Source organism: Ictidomys tridecemlineatus, unplaced genomic scaffold (genome assembly GCF_052094955.1).
Source record: "Ictidomys tridecemlineatus isolate mIctTri1 unplaced genomic scaffold, mIctTri1.hap1 Scaffold_46, whole genome shotgun sequence".
NCBI classification, from domain to species: Eukaryota; Metazoa; Chordata; class Mammalia; order Rodentia; family Sciuridae; genus Ictidomys; species Ictidomys tridecemlineatus.
The window spans coordinates 1,252,942-1,273,127 of NW_027522984.1; the positions used below are offsets into that span (position 1 = coordinate 1,252,942).

At 37.3% G+C, this 20,186-nt stretch overlaps 1 pseudogene across 1 annotated transcript in view; it reads right to left on the reverse strand.

Moving 5' to 3' along the window:
- Positions 1-19,894, reverse strand: part of LOC144373693 (transport and Golgi organization protein 1 homolog) — an 88,614-nt pseudogene extending 68,720 nt beyond the window's left edge. The window contains exons 1-2 of the transcript XR_013433273.1: positions 19,742-19,894; positions 16,217-16,382 (exon numbers count right to left, since the gene is read on the reverse strand). The product of XR_013433273.1 is annotated as a transport and Golgi organization protein 1 homolog (transcript). The remainder of the gene's footprint in view (positions 1-16,216; positions 16,383-19,741) is intronic.
- Between the last annotated feature and the right edge of the window lie 292 nt (positions 19,895-20,186).

A 20,186-nucleotide genomic window follows, 5' to 3' on the forward strand; every position in this document is an offset into this window, starting at 1 on the left:
ACCTGATCTCCAACTCCTGGACTCAAGCAATCCTCCTGGCTTGGCCTTCTGAGTAGTTAGGACTACAAGTCACCAAACCAGCCCAGTAATTATTGTTTAGTAGATCTCTTTTTGGACACTAAAATCACTACTAATATGATTGTATATGTTTTAAATTGGTTTTATGAGCAACATACAGATTTGATGCAATTCCCATCAAAATGCCCACGAATTGGTGTGAATATACTTTGTATACAAAGAGAAATATAAAAAATTGTGCTCTATATATGTAATATAAATTGTAATGCATTCTGTTGTCATATATAAATTTAAAATAATAATAATAATAATAATAAATGTCATTTTTCCAGACCTAGAAAAAAACAGTCCTGAAATCCATTTGGAAGAATAAAATATTCAGAATAGCCAAAACAATTCTAAGTCAATAAGCAAGCTGGAGGCATCATCACAATACCTGACTTCAAATTGTACTACAAAGCTATTGAAATAACCACTGTATGGCTCTGTCATAAAACCAGATACATAGACCAATGGGAAAGAAGAGAAGATACAGAAAAAGATCCAACACAGTTAACAGTCATCTGATTCTTGACAAAGATGCCAAAAATATATTGGGAGAAAAGACAGGCTTTAAACAAATGGTGCCAGGAAAATTGGTTATCTATATGTAGACAAATAAGACTAGACCCTGTACAAACTTGAAAGAGATCAAAAGCCCAGGAATCAGACCAGAAACTATGCAAATCCTTGGAAGAAAATATAGGTTTGAGACTCCAGCATATAGGTACAGGCAATGACTTTCTTATTAGAACTCCTAAAGCTCAAAAAATAATGACAAAAGTTAATAAACAGAATGGCATCAAATTAAAAAGCTTCTGCACAGCAAAGGAAACAATTAGTAACATGAAGTAAGAACCTGCGGAATGGGAGAAAATATATTTGCTAACTACTCTTTTTTTTTAAAAAAGAGAGAGAGACAATTTTTTAATATTTATTTTTTAGTTTTCGGTGGACACAACATCTTTGTTTGTATGTGGAGCTGAGGGTTGAACCTGCACTGCATGCATGCCAGGCGAGCGTGCTACCGCTTGAGCCACATGCCCAGCCCTGCTAACTACTCTTTGACACAGGATTAATCTAAGAAACTTTAAAAAACTTAATACCAAAACCTCAAATAACCTAGCTTAATTGGGCAAATGAATTAAACAGATTCTTCTCAAAAGAAGAAATAAAAATGGACAACAAATCTATGAAAATGTTCAACATCATTAGCAATTAGGGAAATGCAAATCAAAACTACAGTGAGCTTCCATCTCACTCTAGTCAGAATAGCAGCCACCAAGAATATGAACAATATGGGGCTGGGGTTGTGGCTCAACAGCAGATTGCTGGGGCTGGGGATGTGGCTCAGGTGGTAGCACGCCCGTCTGGCATGCGCGCGGCCCAGGTTCGATCCTCAGCACCACATACAAACAAAGATGTTGTGTCTGCCGAAAACTAAGAAATAAAAAAAATGTTAAAATTCTCTCTCTCTCTCTCACTCTCTCTCTCTCTCTCTCTCCCCGCCCTTAAAAACAAACAAACAAACAAAAAAACCCAGCAGATTGCTTGTCTAGCACGTTCGAGGCCCTGGGTTCGATCCTCAGCTCCACATTATAAATAAATAAATAAAAATAAAGGTATTGTGTCCAACTACTTAAAAAAAAGAATATGAATAATAATAAATGCTAAAGAGAATGTGGAGAAGAAGGGACACTTTTTTCTCTGTTGATAGGATTGTAAATGAATATAACCACTATTGAAATCAGTATGGAGGTTCCTCAAAAGACTAGGCAGGAAACCACCATATCACCCAGCTATACAACTACTCAATGTTTATCCTAAAGAATTAAAGTCATAATACTAGAGTAGTACATGCATACCCATGTTTATAGCAGCACAATTCACAGTTGCCAAACTATGGAACCAAACTAGGTGCTTATCAAGGATGAATAAATAAAGAAAATGTGGCATATACACACAATGGAGCTTTATTCAGTCATAAAGATGAATTATGTCATTTGCTGGAAAACGGATGAAACTTGAAAACATTCTGTTACACAAAATAAGCTAAACTCATAAGATCAAGGGAGCATATGTTTTCTCTCGGATGTGGAAGCAAGAGAGGAAAAAGGAAAAGAAAGTGAAAATCAAAAGGAGATCAGTAGAGTATAGGAAAGGGACCAGGAGATGGAGGAGTGAAGGGAAAATACTGGGGAATGATATTGGCCAAACTGGAGTGTTATATTGTGCATGTGGAAATATGTAAAAACAAATACTGCCATGATTTACAACTATAATGTATCAACAAAAAAATGGAAAAAATAAAAGAAAGCAAACAAAAGAACAGAATTGCTTTCATGTATGCATGTATGTATGTATGTATACAGCCTAGCCAAACATCTATTGTGAGCATAAACATTAATACTCTGGAACAGTGATGAGCCTGACACTGTTTTTTTTTTTAATTGTTCTCTTTATTCCTTTTTTCCCTCCCTCCCTCCCTCCCTCCCTTCCTTCCTTCCTTCCTTCCTTCTTTCATTCTTTCCCCTCTCTCTCTCTCTCTTCTCTCCCCTCCCTCCCCCCCTCTCTCTCTTATTTCCCAGGCTGGCCTAAACTCCTAGGCTCAAGTAATCTTCCTGCCTCAGCTTTCTGAGTAGTTGTGACTGTTGGAGCACACCACGATGTCCAACAATAACACTTGCTTTTGTAAACAAAGTTTTATTAGAACACAGAAACTTATATTATTTACCCACAGTCTAGGCTGTTTTGTGCTACACTGGCACTTGAGTGGCAATGAAGACTTGCCTACAAAGTCTAATATATTTATTATCAGTCTCTTTTCAGGAAAAGTTTGTTGATCCCTGATTAGATTATAGATTAAAGTCAGCAGAATAAATACATAAACATTTCTTTTTTTAACGACTAAAATTGGCTGTATGAAATGAGATAAATGATCTATTAATTGCCAAGATAAAAGTCTCTTCCCTATAGAAAGTGTGTATTCAGGACTAGAAATCTTGGCACTGTGTCATGTCAAATGTAGGAAAAAACCTGGCAGTTCATTCTGATGAGACTTAAGAAATTTCTTTTCCAGGGCATTTTGAGGTTTATCTAAACTTTGTAGATAATACAGGGAAGAACATTTTAATCTTCAAATAGATTATGTTCATTATTAGTTTGTAATCATTTCACAAATATCATATAATATTAAAGCATCATAAGAGACTGCCTATCATAATAGAAACTTTTATGACTCTAGCCATTAACATGTATTTTTCTAGTTATTGTAGACTCATACTTTTAAGCTAGTGCTATTGGTAAAATATATGATTATTTAAGTCTGATTGCCTTACTAATTTTGACCAGTTTATTTTTCAGATATCCATTTTGGGTTTACTCTTTCAATTAATTTTTCATTCCATGGACAATGAAATTGTTGTTGAGTATATAAGATGTTGCAGTTTCTATGTAAGTTGACCTAAGTGTCTCTACCACTATTGATGGGCAAAGATATAAGTAAGTTAGTATTTTTACTTGAAACTGTTATAGATCTAATGTACTTGATTTATCTTCCTGACACAAAAGAGTATAAAACTAGAAAAACTAAACATTTTCAGGTATTAATTTCAGACATGACTGTAGGCCTGGTGCACAAAACACAATTAGGGAGATGAAGCTCAAGTAAGATGGTGGTCATACTGAGTTAAGGAGAAAATTATGAAAGTGCAAGATTATCATAGTGGTTGGAATTTTGTGAACAAGAATGTCTGAGCTATTTATGGTGGGTGCAATGTAATTATGTGTGTGTTAGAGAGAGAATACTAAAAGCCTGGAGGAAATTCATTTTTGATAGGAATGTACCAGATGAGACTCTTTAAGGCTTAGCAGAGTTTGACTGCTATAAAGGAGACTGAAGATGATGCTAAATGGCAATGTTGGAAGAAATGGTTTCCAGCAGAGTCAGGTTGCAACAGCTTCACTAATATATCAGGTACTTAATTAAGAGTTCAGGAATAAGCCTTAGCAAAAAGAACCACACACAAAAGAGTAAAGGGAAAATGGTAGACCTAAATTTGAAATCAAAATTGATTCATGCTGAAAATGTATGTGGCAGCAAGAAAGGAAAAAAGAAAAGAAAGGTGTGTGTGTGTGAAAGGAATCTGATGACAATCAAAGGGAGATCAGTAGAATAGAGGAAAGGGATCAGGGGAGAGAGGAAAGCAGGTAAAAGAGAAATACTCGAGAATGATATTGGCTAAGTTTTATCACTATATTGTACATATGTATGAAAACATAACAACAAATCCCACCATTATGTACAAGTATAATGCACCATGAAATATGAAAATAAAGAAAAATACCAAACCTAGTGAGGTGAGGTGGAATATGCTTATAATCCAAGTGACTCAGGTGGATGAAGCAAGAGGATCACGAGCTCAAAGCCAGCCTTAGTAAATCGAGGTGCTAAAGCAGCTCAGCAAGACCCTGTCTCTCAATAAAATACAAAACAGGTCTGGGGATGTGGCTCAGTAATTGAGTAGCCTGAGTTCAATCTCTGGTACCAAATAATAATAATAATAATAATAATAATAATAATAATAATAATAATAATACCAAATCTAATATGATCAAAACAATTCACTAGTAATTAGCCTGCATGACACATAAAACAGAATATCCTTTATAGAAAGACAATATAATCCAGACTTCCTATGATGTATCATCTAAAAATGACCAGAATATAATTTAAAATTTTTTTTGGTACCATGGATTGAACCCAGGTGTGCTTAACCATTGAGCCACAACCTCAGCCCTTTTTTTGCATTTTATTTAGATACAGGGTCTCATTGAGTTGCTAAGTGCATCCCTTAGTTGCTGAGGCTAGCTTTGAACTCTTTTTTTCTTTTTAACAATTTCAATTTTTAATAATGGAAACATTTTGCTATACCAGAAAAAATTTCAGGGGAGAAAAATCTTCCCTATAAAAATAAACTCATCAAAATTATAAATATTATAACTTTTTTACTTCTTCAATATAAAATTCTCCCCTGCAATACCACCCCTTCATATAACACCTTTCCTGTACCATCACATTTTGAAGAGAAAACAGTATTACAGCAAAGCTCAGTTTTAATTTAACGTAACATTTGTAAAATGACTTTTTAAAATCTTTGGCCTTCAGAGCCTTTATTCTTATTTTACAACATTAAAAATGCTGCTGTAATAACCAATGTTTGGGAGAGAACATCACTCTTCTAGAACCATGAACAGACAGAATTTTAATACAGTAACTTCCAAATTGTAACTTGTAGTGCACATGACAGGGAGGTTTGGATAAACACAGAGGAGAATATGCCTGTTTCAGACAATCTACTTCAAGTAAAAAAAAAAAAGAATTCACAGATACCCATCAGCTACTACTTCAGGTTCTAACAGTGTCATGAATCTGAGAAACAAATGCTTCACAAACTATAAGTTTACTGGGATGAGTAATTAAAAGACCAGGTGGTTGATAACAGTATATTCAAACCCAATCCACAGTCTGAATAGGAAAACCAGTATTAAAATCATGAAGGCATTCCCTGAACAACAAAGGCCAAGTGTTGGATGACAATGTCACTAAAACATCATTGATGCACTAAAAAGAAGTTACATGCAAAATTAAACAATGTGTGCCATGCATAATTTATTAGCTTTGAACTCTTGATCCTCCTGCCTTAGCCTCCTGAGTCGATGGGATTATAGGCATGTAGAATATCATTAAATTTTGCCAGAATGCAAAGAAGATAGAAAAATGAGAACCACAAGAGAAAATGTCACATATAAAAAAAGTTCCGTGAGCTGACCCAGATGTTAGGATTAGCAGAAAAAAAATTTAAAAAGTTTTTATAACTAATTTCAAGGAATTAAAGATAAGCTTAATCGTAATGAATAAGTAGATATGGGTGTCAACATATAAATGAAAAATTTCTTTTAAAAGAAATAAAGAGTATAGTATTTGAAATGAAAAATTCATGAAACAAATCTATCATCAGATTATATAGTGCAAAAACAGCAAAAAGTTAACTTGGAGATAGACCAATAAAAATTATCTGGTCTAAAAATCAGAAAGAAAAAAATAGAGACTTGGTTACTATCAGGACAAAGTGGCCTAACATACATATAATTAGATTTCTAGAAGAATAGAGGCATAAATTGTACAGAAAAAATATTTAAGACAATGATGGCTAAAATTATCTCAAATTAACAAAAAAGATGTTAACAGATTTAGGAAACTCAGTGAATACTAAAGTTAGTTACAAAGCAAATCACATCTAGATGCATCAGAGTCAACTGTAAATAATCAATTAGGAAGAAAAAGGTCTTGAAGGCAATTAGAAAAAAGTGGTGTGTTACGCATAGGTAAGAATGACTAAAATGATAGCTGACTTCTTATCAGAAATGAGAGATTAAAGTTAACGGAAATGTTTAAGGTGCTAGAAGACAAAAACTGCTAATCCAGGATAAATACTCTTCAAAACTGAAAGCAGAATAGACATTTTCAAATAAATAAAAAGTAAGAAAATTCAATACCAATAGATCTCTACTATTAACAATGCTAAAAGAACCTCTTCAGGATAAAAGGAGATGATCCATCAGGTAGAAACAGATGCACTGTGTGTTTTAGTTCACTGTGTAATAAACTTAATGGTTTAAAATAAAAATTCTTTGTTATTTCTCCTTATTCTATGATTTGGCTTTACATAACCTGATGGGTCCTTTGCTCTAGGTATTTATTAGTGCTTATGTGGTTTCCTTTAGCAGGGATTGTTTAACCAAAGGTAGAACTGACAAAATAGCTTTGTTTACATGTCTGCTAGCTCAACTGGTTGGGTAAGGCTTATCTCCTCAAATGCTTTTAGTCATTCAGTCATTCTAAAATTTTTTATTTGTTGATTAGATTTCTAGAGGATAAAAGTAGAAGGTATACACCTTCCCAAGGTGTTAGGTCTAGGATTGGCATGGCATCACTTTCACCAAAAATATATTTTGTTCATTAAAACAAGACAAAAGACCAGACCAGACTCAGCGGGTGGGAAAATAGATATTACTTCATAATGAGAGAAGCAACATGATACAGGAATGTGGAGAATTTGGGGTAGATATTTTTAAAGACAATGCACCATAAACAGAAATGAAAAGTACTAGAAATACTAAAATGTAGGTAAATATAAAAGGCAATATGTATACATATTTATTCTTTTAATTTCTTGGAAACATGACTAAGGTAAAAAAAATAGGGTATACAGCTGTAATATGTATGACAACAAAGCACAAAGGACTTGGGGAGATGTGAGAAAGTAACACAATTTAAATTATGAAAACTGTGATAAATTAAAGAATGCATTTCATAATTCCTGGAAACATTGCTAAAACAATAATGAAAAGCAATAAAGCTAAAAGCTAATGGATAAATTAATTAAAATTTAATTTTTATTTAATGTAATTTTATTTAATTACATTAAATAAAAATATGAATAGAATGAAAACAAGAAATAGATAAAAATACATCATGAATAGTAAGCCAAGAAGAATGCAGAGGCTATACTAACATCAGATGAATTTAATTCAAGATAAAGAGTTTTATAAGAGATAAGAAAGACATTTCATAATACCATAATGTGTTTTTAAGAACACAGAAACATGACACCATACAACCAAACATTTATATGCCCCAAATATATGAAAGCTGACAAAACTGAAGAGACAAATCTATACTTTGAATTTTTAACACCCTTTTAACAACTGATAGTAACACTATAAAAAAATCACTAATGATACACAAGAGTCTGAACAAAACTATCTACCACCTTAACCTTATTGACATTGACTGACAATGCCCAACAACTCCAGAATATATATTCTTTTCTAGTCCTCATGGAAATTTGCAAGATAGGTTATATTCCTGGCAAAAAAATTTAAATATTGAATTTCAGTTTGTTTGCTGATCACAGTAGAAATAAATGGGGTATTCTTTAACAAAACTGGTCATTAAATAAAAGCCCTACAAATCATCAATAAACAGTGTTTTAGTTATCTATTGTTATATTTTAAAAAATTCCAAAATTTAGTGGCTTTAAAAAATAACCATTTGCCGGGAGTGGTGGTGCACACCTGTAATTCCAGTGGCTCAGGAGGCTGAGGTAGGAGGATCGAGAGTTCAAAGCCAGCCTCAGTAATGGCGAGGCACTAAGCAACTCAGTGACACCCTGTCTCTAAATAAAATACAAAATAGGGCTAGGGATGTGGCTCAGTGGTCGAGAGCCTCTGAGTTCAATCCCCACTACCAAACAAACAACCATTTTATTTCTCATAATTTTGTAAGTCAAGACTTTAACCAAGGTTCTGCTCCAGTGTCACCTAGGCTCACCCATACAGCACACGCCTGATTTAGACTACAAGGTCTGAGATGGCTTTGTATGTCCGGAACTAAGGTGCTGACTGTTGGCTTTATGTAGTCTCCCTTTCCATGTGGTCTTTCATATGTCAGGGGCTTTCTTCAAATGGACTCTCCCTCCAGCAAGATAGCCTGGGCTTCTTTACAGTGTGGCACAGGGTACCACAGAGAAGAAAAAATGAGTTTGTGCCTTTAAAGGATACAGTCAGTCCTTCCTGAAGTCTCAATCTTGGGTAGAATCTTGGTCCATGCATTTTGGGGGAATTTATAGTTGGATGACATTTTAATCTACATTACTATGTGAAATGTCTTTGTTTTCATGATTTCATTTTTGCTACATTGTTTCTTTTCCATACAATTAACTACAATATAGGATAATCTATTGACGATAATGTCTCTTCAATTGGTTGTGTGAAGCTTGCTCTATAAAAATTTATATAGAAAAAACTTATGGGAATAATATTCTCTAAATGACAATTTCCTGATTTAAAAACATATAATTTGTAGCCAGTACAATAGTGCATGCCTATAATCCTAGCTACTCAGGAGGTTGACAAGTAGGAGAATGGTAAGTTTGAGGAGAGCCTGGGAAACTTGGTGAGACTCTGTCTCAAGAAAAATAAAAACAAAACAAACATTAATGACTGCAGATGTAGCTCAGTGGTAGAGCACTCCTCAGTTCAATCCTCAGTGCTGGGGGTTAAAAAAGGTCATTCATCACCATACTAAGACACTCCTTAGAGAAAAGTAATTGCAAGAACATTGTTCTCCTTCCTTGGGATATGGTTTTTTTTTTCTAGATTGGAATCTAGAAAGCCTTTTGTGTGCTTTGTGCTCTCATTATGGTTATGTGGCTTTTTAAATCTTGTTCATGCCATTGGATGTAATATCAGATTTTGGGTTTTTTTTGGTGGTGCTGGGGATTGAACCCAGAGCCTTGTGCGTGTGAGGCAAGTACTCTTCCAACTAAGCTATATCCCCAGCCCCAGTGGATTTTTTTTTTGGAGGGGAATCTCTTCTCAACACATTTTGTGCCAGATTGTACTTGAGAAAGGGAAGTGATATGTACAGCATGGAATGATATTAGTTTCTGATTTTCCCACTTTTTAAAATCTTTTTAAAAAATTATTTATTTTTAATTCTAATTTGTTATATATGACAGCAGAATGCACTATAATTCATATTACACATATGGTACACAATTTTTCATATCTCTGGTTGTATACAGAGTCACATCAGTTGTGTCTTTTTTGAAGAGAGAGGGGGGGAGAGAGGGAGAGGGAGAGGGAGGGAGGGAGGGAGGGAGGAAGGGGAGAGAGAGATTTTTAAATATTTATTTTTTAGTTCTCGGCGGACACAACATCTTTTTTTGTATGTGGTGTTGAGCATCGAACCCGGGCTGCATGCATGCCAGGCAAGCGCGCTACTGCTTGAGCCACATCCCCAGCCCCTAGTTGTGTCTTTATATGTGTACTTAGGGTAATGATGGTAATCTCATTCCACTGTCTTTTCTATCTACTCTTTAGATGTATTTGAGAACTTTAAGAAAAATCAGAAATACTCTTTCCTATTTTCATGAAATCATGAATTTTTAGCCATATAAAATCTGTCCTGATGGGTTTTGGTTATATTTTTATACCTCATGAAAAGAGAAGAAATGTTTGCCAGGACAAGCCTCTAAACTGGAAGCTAATAGCCATGTTATCTTGTGTGCTCTCTTCCTCCACATCATCACTTAGGTTTGAGTGAGGACAAGAACTAATGACACAAAGAACAGAAGAAACTTTTCTTGTGATTACTGTATATTGTTTAAAGATAGCAAAGAATCAACTATTTGTAGCATTTTGAAAAATCCACATATAAATTTTTACTAGACTTTAAAATTTCTTCTTTGATACTCTGGTTCTACTCAAATGGTCCACTCTCAGAGGGGGAAATTCAGAGAATCCTGGGAGAGTCATTATTTGTGAAGTCATAGTTATGAACAAAATCCTTTCTTGCAAAGACTTTCAAGCTGCCTCCCTTTAGCTTTCACTCATTAGTGCTGGTTGATACCTGATGCTATTAAAAAAAAATCTGATCCTTATCTCACACATCCCTCTCACAAATATTGTAGAAGTACATTGTGATCCCACGAAACTTTGTCCATGGCCATCTTTCCCAGAATTCCCCAACTGTCTCTCATTTCACAGGGTTTAATCAACCTCCTTCCATCCTATTTCATATAAAGTAATCAACATTCCTTATAAAAGCTGACAGCACTTGGGTCCCCAGAACAATCCTTGTTGAGAAGGAAAAAAAGAAATTCATGACCAAATAGTAGAGAAGGCAGCCGAGTCACTTAAAAGCTAAAATTGTAATAAAAGAGAAAAGAATGATCAAGGAACCAATTAAAAGACTATTCATGTATTTTTCTCCTAAGAACCATCAGCCATGCTTCCGTTTGCACAGGACGTTGGAAAGCGAAGCAAAATCCAAAGGACCACCAGGAAAAGTAACATCTTACTCCCCTAGTCCAGCTGCTGACCCCTCTCCACAATCTCTATTTGCAATGGAAATCTTACACCTTCTGGATGAGACAGAATGATGTAAATCGCTGGCCAAACAGATGGGAAGGCAGTAGCCTATTGTCAGTTCCTGGTTCACTTCCATTAACCAGTACCGGCTCAAGGGGCGGGCAACTCCATTTCCACCTTCAAAGGAGGAGTTGGGCGGGGCTAGGTTTTGCACATGCTCCCAAGGCAGGTTTCTGGGCATGCTCACCTTACCATATAACTGTGCTTTTTAAAAAACTTGGCATTAAAGATAAAGCAACCTTATTTCATACTTAATTGTGAATGGGCTGCTCTAACTACTCCTCTTTCATATTCATTTGTTATTTTTAACCATGCTTTATGTCTTCACTCTGTTTCGAAGAGGCAGCTGGAGCCCACAGGTCTAGACCCTCATCTGGGTCCTGCCAGAGGAACCATCTACCACAAAGAGAATCAAGACAGTCATCGAAGACAACATTCCAAATTTTTATCCAAGTAGAGAATCCAACAGTTAAACTGTCTGCAAAAATGTAATTTTTTTTTGTAGGTAGACTGAGATATATAATTATCTTTGTGAAAACACTGAAATTTTATTTTGTTCTAGTAAATAAAGTCAATCTAGATGAGTACAGAAAAGGGTGGAAACTTGGTACTAAGGTAATCAAATACAACTTAAAAATATGACCACACACATCTATTTTTTCTCTCACCCGAAACAGCTAAAGGACAATACACAGATTTCTAAAAAGATATATGAGGCAATGGTAGATGAAACAGTGCACGAATTCTTTGGAAGATAAAAAGTGGATAAGAAGAGGACAACAGATTCAAAAGAGCTGTGGAACCAAAACACTGGTATCTAGCTGGGGCTGACTGCAGGAACTAAAACCCTTTCAGTTCTCCAAAAACTCAGATGCACAAGCACAGGCACCACAGTATGGAGGAACTGAGAGGATCCGCACACCAAACACCAAGAGCACCATGTGCCCTCAGCTCCCTGTCTTTCCAATTTAAACCACCAATTTCACTGTAATGGTATAGGACTCATCTTAGGATACAATGAGTTGTCCAGTGAAATCTTCAAATCTGACTCCCCCAGTGCAAAAGCTGGCTTGCCAACCAGTGCTGTTGGCATGAGGCCCAAAGGCCACCCACCTGTTCACAACAGAGCTGCCTGTCAGCTTTGGGGAATTTCACCAGCACGATGATCAGAGGACACCAGATGTTTCAGATAAACTGCTAACAAGAACGAGAGACTCCAAAACAAAACTTTTAAAAAGAGGAGGAAGAAGGAAAAGCAAATAGAGGAAAAAGAGATAATACAGTGGGCAGGGTAACACTTTCTGAAAAGATGTAATAAATATCCTCCCTGAGATATATTTTAAAAAGCTATAATAAATGTCCTTGGGGAGGATATTATATCCTTGAAATGGGAATAAAATACGATTAAAACAACAAGCTGAGAACAAGAAAAAGTTCTTGAAGAATATAAATGTGATACTATCATAACAAATTTTAAAGATAAAACACAAGAAAAGTCCAAGAACTGTGTTCTGTAAAATAATGCCAATTGCCTAGATTTTGAATTCTCCATATATTCCATAAAAACCACACCAGTCAACAAGGATAATCAAACCACCCCTAATCTAAGCCTACCACAAAATTAGGAGTCGGGAACTACTATAAACTTCCACTTGAAGGTAAACAGAGAATGAACATCCCAAACCAGCTGAGCTCTGAAGCCCTCACTGGTCTAGGGAGGCAGACAGAGACTGCACAGGAGCAGGACAGTGGGGCTCTAGCAGTGCCAGACAGATGAAGTTCATCTTCCAGAATGAGGTCACCCCAGGATGACTGAGATTGGTAGTTCAGAGCAGTGGCTGCTTAGGAATTCAAAGGAAGGGCTGGAAGGAGATGCAGTCAGACATCTAGGGACGCTCTGCTCTCGGGTGAGAAAGGGGTAATGCAGACAGCCTTCGACAGTCTATGGCAGGGAGAGAGAGAGAAGCAATGGGAGAAAATTCAGAAGGACAAAACCAAAAGCCTCGCCTAGCCCTTTCCCTACCAGTAAAAAAAGCACCCTACTGAAGCCACTGTGCTTCTCTGTATTGATGAGAAAAAGAACTCTTTTTCGGGGCGGGGTGGGGTGGGGTGGAGAGGGAGGTGCTGGGAATTGAACTCAGGGGCATGAACCACTGAGCCACATCCCCAGCCCTATTTTGTATTTAATAGAGACAGGTTCTCACTGAGTGCCTCGCTTTTGCTGAGGCTGGCTTTGAACTCATGATCCTCAGCTTCTGGAGTCACTGGGATTACAGGTGTGCACCACTGTGCCAGGCTAGAAGAAACTCTTGAATTAAGAATCTCAGTAAGGGTGAAAAATCTATATAATGAAATTTACAGAACCTTAAAGAAAGAAATCAAAAAAAGACCTTAGAAGATAGAAAGATCTACCTTGCTCTTGGATAGGCAGAATTAATATTATCAAAATGACCATACTTCCAAAAGCGCTATACAGATTTAATGCAATTCCAATCAAAATCCCAATGACATTCCTCATAGAAATAGAAAAACAATCATGAAATTCATCTGGAAAAATAAGAGACCCAGAATAGCTAAAGCAATCCTTAGCAAGAAGAGTGAAGCAGGGGGCATCACTATATCAGACCTTAAACTATACTACAGAGCAACAGTAACAAAAACAGCATGGTATTGGCACCAAAACACACTGGTAGACCAATGGTACACAACAGAGGATACAGAGACTAACCCACAAAACTACAATTATCTTATATTAGACAAAGGTACCAAAAACATGCACTAGAGAAAAGATAGCATCTTCAACAAATGGTGCTGGGAGAACTGGAAATCCATATGCAACAAAATGAAATTAAACCCCTATCTCTCAACATGCACAAAACTCAACTCAAAATGGATCAAGGACCTGGGAATAAAACCAGAGACTCTGCATTTAATAGAAGAAAAAGTAGACCCTAATCTCCATCATGTGGGATTAGGCTCCAACTTCCTTAATAAGACTCTTTTGGTGCCAGAATTAAAATCAAGAATCAATAAATGGGATGGACTCAAACTAAAAAGTTTCTTTCTTCTCAGCAAAAGAAACAATCTGTGAGGTGAATAGAAAGCCTACATCTTGGGAGCAAATCTTTACCCCTCCCCACATCAGATATAGCATTAATCTCTAGGGTATATAAAAAACCTCAAACGCTAAACACCAAAAAAAAAAAAAAATAACCCAATCAATAAATGGGCCAAGGACCTGAACAGACACTTCTCAGAAGATAATATACAATCAGTCAACAAATACATGAAAAAATGTTCATCATTACTAGCTATTAGAGAAATGCAAATCAAAACCACTCTAAGATTTCATCTCACTCGTCAGAATGGCAGCTATTATAGATACAAACCACAATAAGTGTTGGCGAGGATGTGGGAGAAAAAGGCACTCATACACTGCTGATAGGACTGCAAATTGGTGCAGCCAATATGGAAAGCAGTATGGAGATTACTTGGAAAATTGAGAATGGAACCACCATCTGACCCAGCTGTCCATCTCCTCAATCTATATCCAAAGGACTTAAAAACAGTATACTACAGGACACAGATGCATCAATGTTCACAGCAGCATAATTCACAATAGCTAAACTGTGGGACCAACCTAGATGCCCTTCAATAGATGAATGGATTAAAAACTGTGGGGGGTGTGTGTGTATGTGTGTATACACACACATACACACACACACACACACACACATACAATGGAATATTACTCAGCAATAGAAGAAAATAAAATCATGGCATTTGCAGGTAAATGGATGGAGTTAGAAAAGATAATGCTAAGTTAGCCAATCCCAAAAAACCAAATGCTGAATGTTTTATTTGATATAAGGAGGCTGATTCATAGTGGGATAGAGAGTGGGAGATGGGAGGAACAACAAGCTCTAGATAGGGCAGAGGGGTTGGAGGGGAAGGGAGGAGGCATGAGGTTATTAATGATGGTGGAATGTGATAATTATTGTCCAAAGTACAGGTTTGAATACAGGAACTGGGTGTGAATATACTGTGTATACAATCAGAGATATGAAAAATTGTGCTCTATATGTATAAGAATTATAATGCTTTCTGCTGTCATATATGAATAAAAATTTTTAAAAAAGGTCAGTAAAACCCTCTCACACCAGCCCATATTGACTCCCTCTTGCTGATACAGGAGAACAGTCATTTTAAAAATAATCATGAGGAAAAAAAAAAACCCTTTCAAGTCTGAAATTCAAATATTTCAGAACAGAAAATGGACAAAAAGATAAATATTGGGGCTAGGGTTGTAGTTCAGTGGCAGAGTGCTTACTCAGCATGTGTGAGGCACTGGGCTCGATCCTTAGCCACCACATTAAAAAAAATAAAATAAGGGCATGCTGTCTATATATATATATATATATATATATATATATATATATATATATATATATATATATATATATATAGAGAGAGAGAGAGAGAGAGGGGGGGGACACCAAATTTGAGTAAAAAGAAAAAGGAAGACAAAATGATCTCCTACACCTCATGGGTCTTTTTTTTTTTTAATATGTATTTTTTTAGTTGAAGTTGGACACAATGCCTTTATTTTTACTTTTGTTTTTATGTGGTGCTGAGGATTGAACCCAGGTCCTTGCACGTGCGAGGTGAGTGCTCTACCGCTGAGCCACCACCCCAGCCCCCCACCTCATGGGTCTTAAACGACCTAAAGCACATGACATAGTCAGTACTGTTAATGAACACAATAAATGTCCATAAATATCAGTTGCAATTTAAAAAAACATTCTACTATTGAGAAGAGGAATCACTGTGCAAAGCACCACCATAAAGATAGGAGGTTTACCAAATAAACTCCAGAGAAGATGTCTGCATCAAGGGAGAAAAGGTTCAAATTTAATCCTTGAGACTGACAGGACCATAAACATTAATATCATCACTTGGATTCAAAGTCCAGCTTCAAGGGAACAAGGATTACTCTGGCAGTTCTTGGACCAGGAAGCCTTAAGAATGTCATCAGATGACTACAGGGCTGGGTAGGAAAGAAAGGTCCCAGAGCAGGACACAGGACTTCCCGTGGGGACGCATCTCACTCACACCCTACCTTGAGGTGATGAAGTCACTGGCTCACCTAACCCCAACTCACTTCCTTCCTCCTGTTCTCTGATCCCTCCTCCAGCTGCAGGCAGGGCATCAGAGGCCCACTGGCTATTCTCTGTCTCTCCCAGGATGGACTCCAGGTCTACCTCCTCCAGGGTGCTCCCCTCAGAGGACAGCAGTTTATCCAAGCCAAATTTCAGTATGTCACTCAACTTGAATGAAGAAAACGAGAGATCCAGTTAGTTCTCATGAAAACACAGATGAGGATGTGTGACTTGCTAAGTGTCTAAATGATACCAGGTAATTCTTTCCCTGATGGACTTTCTTCTCTTCCATCACAAATGACACCTGCCAGGCTGTTTTGAAGTTGGATGAGGAATAAGCAGAGAGGTGATAAATGATGATCAGAGATGTTGACTTTGACAATTATTTACAATACCAAAAAAAATTTGGGCCTCCAATTTTTTTGAGGAGTGGGGGCAGATAAAATGATTCCAGCATCTTCTATAGCACTTCTCACCAGCATTTTTTACAGGCACTTCCAGCAGTCTTGAGAGAACTCAGAGAACCTGTTGGCTACCTTCTTACCTCTCCCACTGCCAAACTCTTATAAAGAGAAGGTGCCACTGAATACCTCATCTCACCATGAGCTGCCACCTGTCCTTGCCAAGCCACTTTGCTACTACAGTGGTTTATGGGACCCACTTTGGCAAAACCATAACCACCCTGATCACCAGACCCAAAAGCCCTTTCTCAATTTCAATCTCCCTGGATAGTCCTGCGGCACTCCCCATCCTGCCCTCTTGCTCCCCCTAGGGGATATACTCAGCCTACTTCCTATGGCTACAGGAACCAGAATCTTAGATAGTGTTACCTGGCTTTCATTTGCTACTTGCAACTCTCCACCTCCCTAAGTACTATCTCTTAGGAATTCTGAACTAATTGGGATCCACATCATGGGACTTCATTTTCATTTTGCCCTTTTAGATTTGGTTAATTATCTCTAGATTGCCTATTCTGTAACTTGGAAACTTTAGCTTGAAAATACCCGAGATGAAAACTATGACAAAAACTAAGCAAAACCATACCTGTTATATTTATATTTAACTTTGGTGTACATATATATAACCAAGCCAAATGGCTTTGGCATTTAGTACCCAAAACAGAAGAAAGCCAAGTATTTATGATGAGGCTCAGTCCATACTGGGACCCTTCCCTCTTCCACTCCTTGGACTATGTCTCCTGGCTTCCCTCACTAATGCTCACTCACAACATGTCTTTAAGGAACTACCCATTTTTTAAATGAAAACCACTTTATTATAGTAACTAAGAGCATGTAGTTGGAAGTTAAAGAGTGCTCAGATTAGAGTCATGAATCTGATGTTTGGAAAATTTCTTAAGATGGAGGTAAAGACAACATCTATCTCAATTTTTTGTTATTCTTCTTCTAAAACAACTGGAAAAAGTGCACGTCACACAATGCTTAGCACACAGTACGCATTCAATAAGTGTTCACCGCATCTTTATCTGTTCTCTGTTTCTGTTGTGTTCTCCTTCTAAAACAAGGAACCTGCTTTCCTTTTTCAGGACTTCACTGCTCTATACTGCTTAGATTTATCAAACCAGAACCACGTCTTTTACTATTAGATTCTTTTAATAACTTAAAAAAATGTCCTGCTGTATTTTGAGACAAGGCAGTGAGTTATCACCCTTGTTCCTGGCAACCATAAATAACTCACAGTCTGAGAAGAGGAAAGAATCAAGACAGAACCAGAGTGTGATTTCTTGCCATGGCTTGGGCAGGAAGTCCCACCGAGGTCCTCTCCACCAGCCCATAGTTTGTACTGGCCCCAGGATCTGGTCCAATGGCAGAGTTTTTGCCTGTGCATTTCACAATGATGTGCTAGCAGCCAATGCCACAGGGAAACCCCTGACTGAATGCCTGGAGCTCCCTCCACTGGGGAAGCATCTCCTCTAACTCCTGACGCCTGTGCCTTCACAACAGCCCATGATGAGCTCCTCTCCCAAGGTCCTGTGAAGAAGTATATTTAGACACCTACAGTGTACATGCACCTCTCTCTCAAGCTTTCACCTTCCATTTGAAATTGCCTCTTCAGTAGTGTGAAAATAAAATGCACAGCCTGCCCGGCCATCATGACAGATGAGCATGCAGAAGACTCAAAACACAAAAGGCCAAAGACTCTAGTTACTCTCTAAGATAAACTAAAGTCAAGCAAACAAACAAAACCTAGGGTTCTTCTTTAGGGTTCTAGTACCCCCAAATCTGTGACCCTTTCCTGCAGGTGAGTGACTCCCTAACAAAAACAGCACCTTCCCTGTCTGCAATGCTGATGTGTAAAGATACAGATGTGAGAAAACTGCCATTTTTAAACTCATGCTTGGGCTAGTTGTAAATTTGATGATTCTGCTTGTAATACTGTGTAATTTTTTCCCTTTCATATACCTCTTGAATTTTTTGTTTGATAAGCTGATCCTTTTAAAGCCTGGTTTTTCTTGCAAATTTTTCTAATTCCTTTCTTTTCTGAGTCTCCCTCTAACAATAATGTATATTGATTTTTACTACAAATTCTGTTGACTAAAGCCTACATTATCTTCATCTTTCTAATTTCTATCCCTGTCTTCCTACTTTCTACTCTCATCTTTCAGGCTTAAAGGCTTAAAGCCATCTTGGAACTTGCTCTCTCTCACTGCCTGCCTCAAAACAATAGACAACTCCTGTCATTTCTCTGCAGTTTCCTACAGCAGACTTTCCCACAGCTACTCCCTTTTCTCAGACATTTAGTACTCTCTTCATGCTTGAATCATACTAGATACTAGGGGTTGATCTCTCTGCATCTAATCCCTCAGAAGGACTTGGGGTATATTATAATATAGGTTCAATTTTATCTCAAAGGCTGCTGCTAAGAAATAACTCTAAACCTCCTACCAAAAGAGAGCTCTCTAGGATATTCTAAGCCAGCATTTGACTCCCATCTAATTTTTCCTTCTTCAACAAATTAACTCTAGTGCTTTCATCCCTATATCCTATGGCATAATTTTGAATTCCTAATCTTGTTCACTCATCACTGAGTATGGAATGAGTACTGTAAGTCACTACTCAAAGCATCTGGGATTAAGGAGGAGCTATGGAACTAATCATCACTGATTAAAAAAAAAAAAGGAAGAAAAAAAAGAACTTAAACAAATTCCCTCTGAGGTAACTCGTGGCACACTCATCTTTAGAAGCCATAAGAGATTAGATCCATGATGTTCAGTTACATGCTCAAAGTCATACATCCAATTAGGGATAAGATGTGAATTTCAATCCAAGTTAGATGGTTCAAAGCTCATTCTCTTTATTCTATTTTCTCTGCCTTTAAATGCCACCCTCATTTTTAGCTTGTATGGCACCTTGCATGTAGTTAGGTACTGAGAGGGTAAGAATTAGGCCAATGAAAAAAATGTGTAATTTGCAACAATGGGTGGTTAATGCTGGTCCTTTTTATTTACATTCTCATCCAAAGATAGTACTGGTTATAAATCATGAGACTCTAAAAGGAACACATTTTACCTGGAGGTCAGGATCAGCCAAAGGTTTCTGGGCTCCCAGAGTAAAATGGTCTCTTTCTATGATCGTGTTGGTGAGCTGCAGTTTGGAGGCTGCTTTCCTATAAACTATTTCTTCCACAATGTCTCGGCCAATCAGCCGGATCACTTTCACAGCCCTGTATGGGAGTCAAATGAGAGCAGTGTTAGAAGTCTGCAAAGCTGAGGAAAAAAGCATGCCAGGAAAATACACCCAAAAGGAAGCAAAACCAAATGCCACATTCAGGGAACAATGAAAAGGACACTGCTCATTGGGACCTGAGCATTTGTTAGAGAAATCTGGCCTCAACTTCTTCCTGAACTTTTCCCCAAAAGAGGAAGAGGAAGGAAGATGAAGTGACCACTATTGGGCCTTCATCTGTAGCCAGGATAACCCCTGGCAGGCATGTTACCTCAAGTCAAAGGGTAGC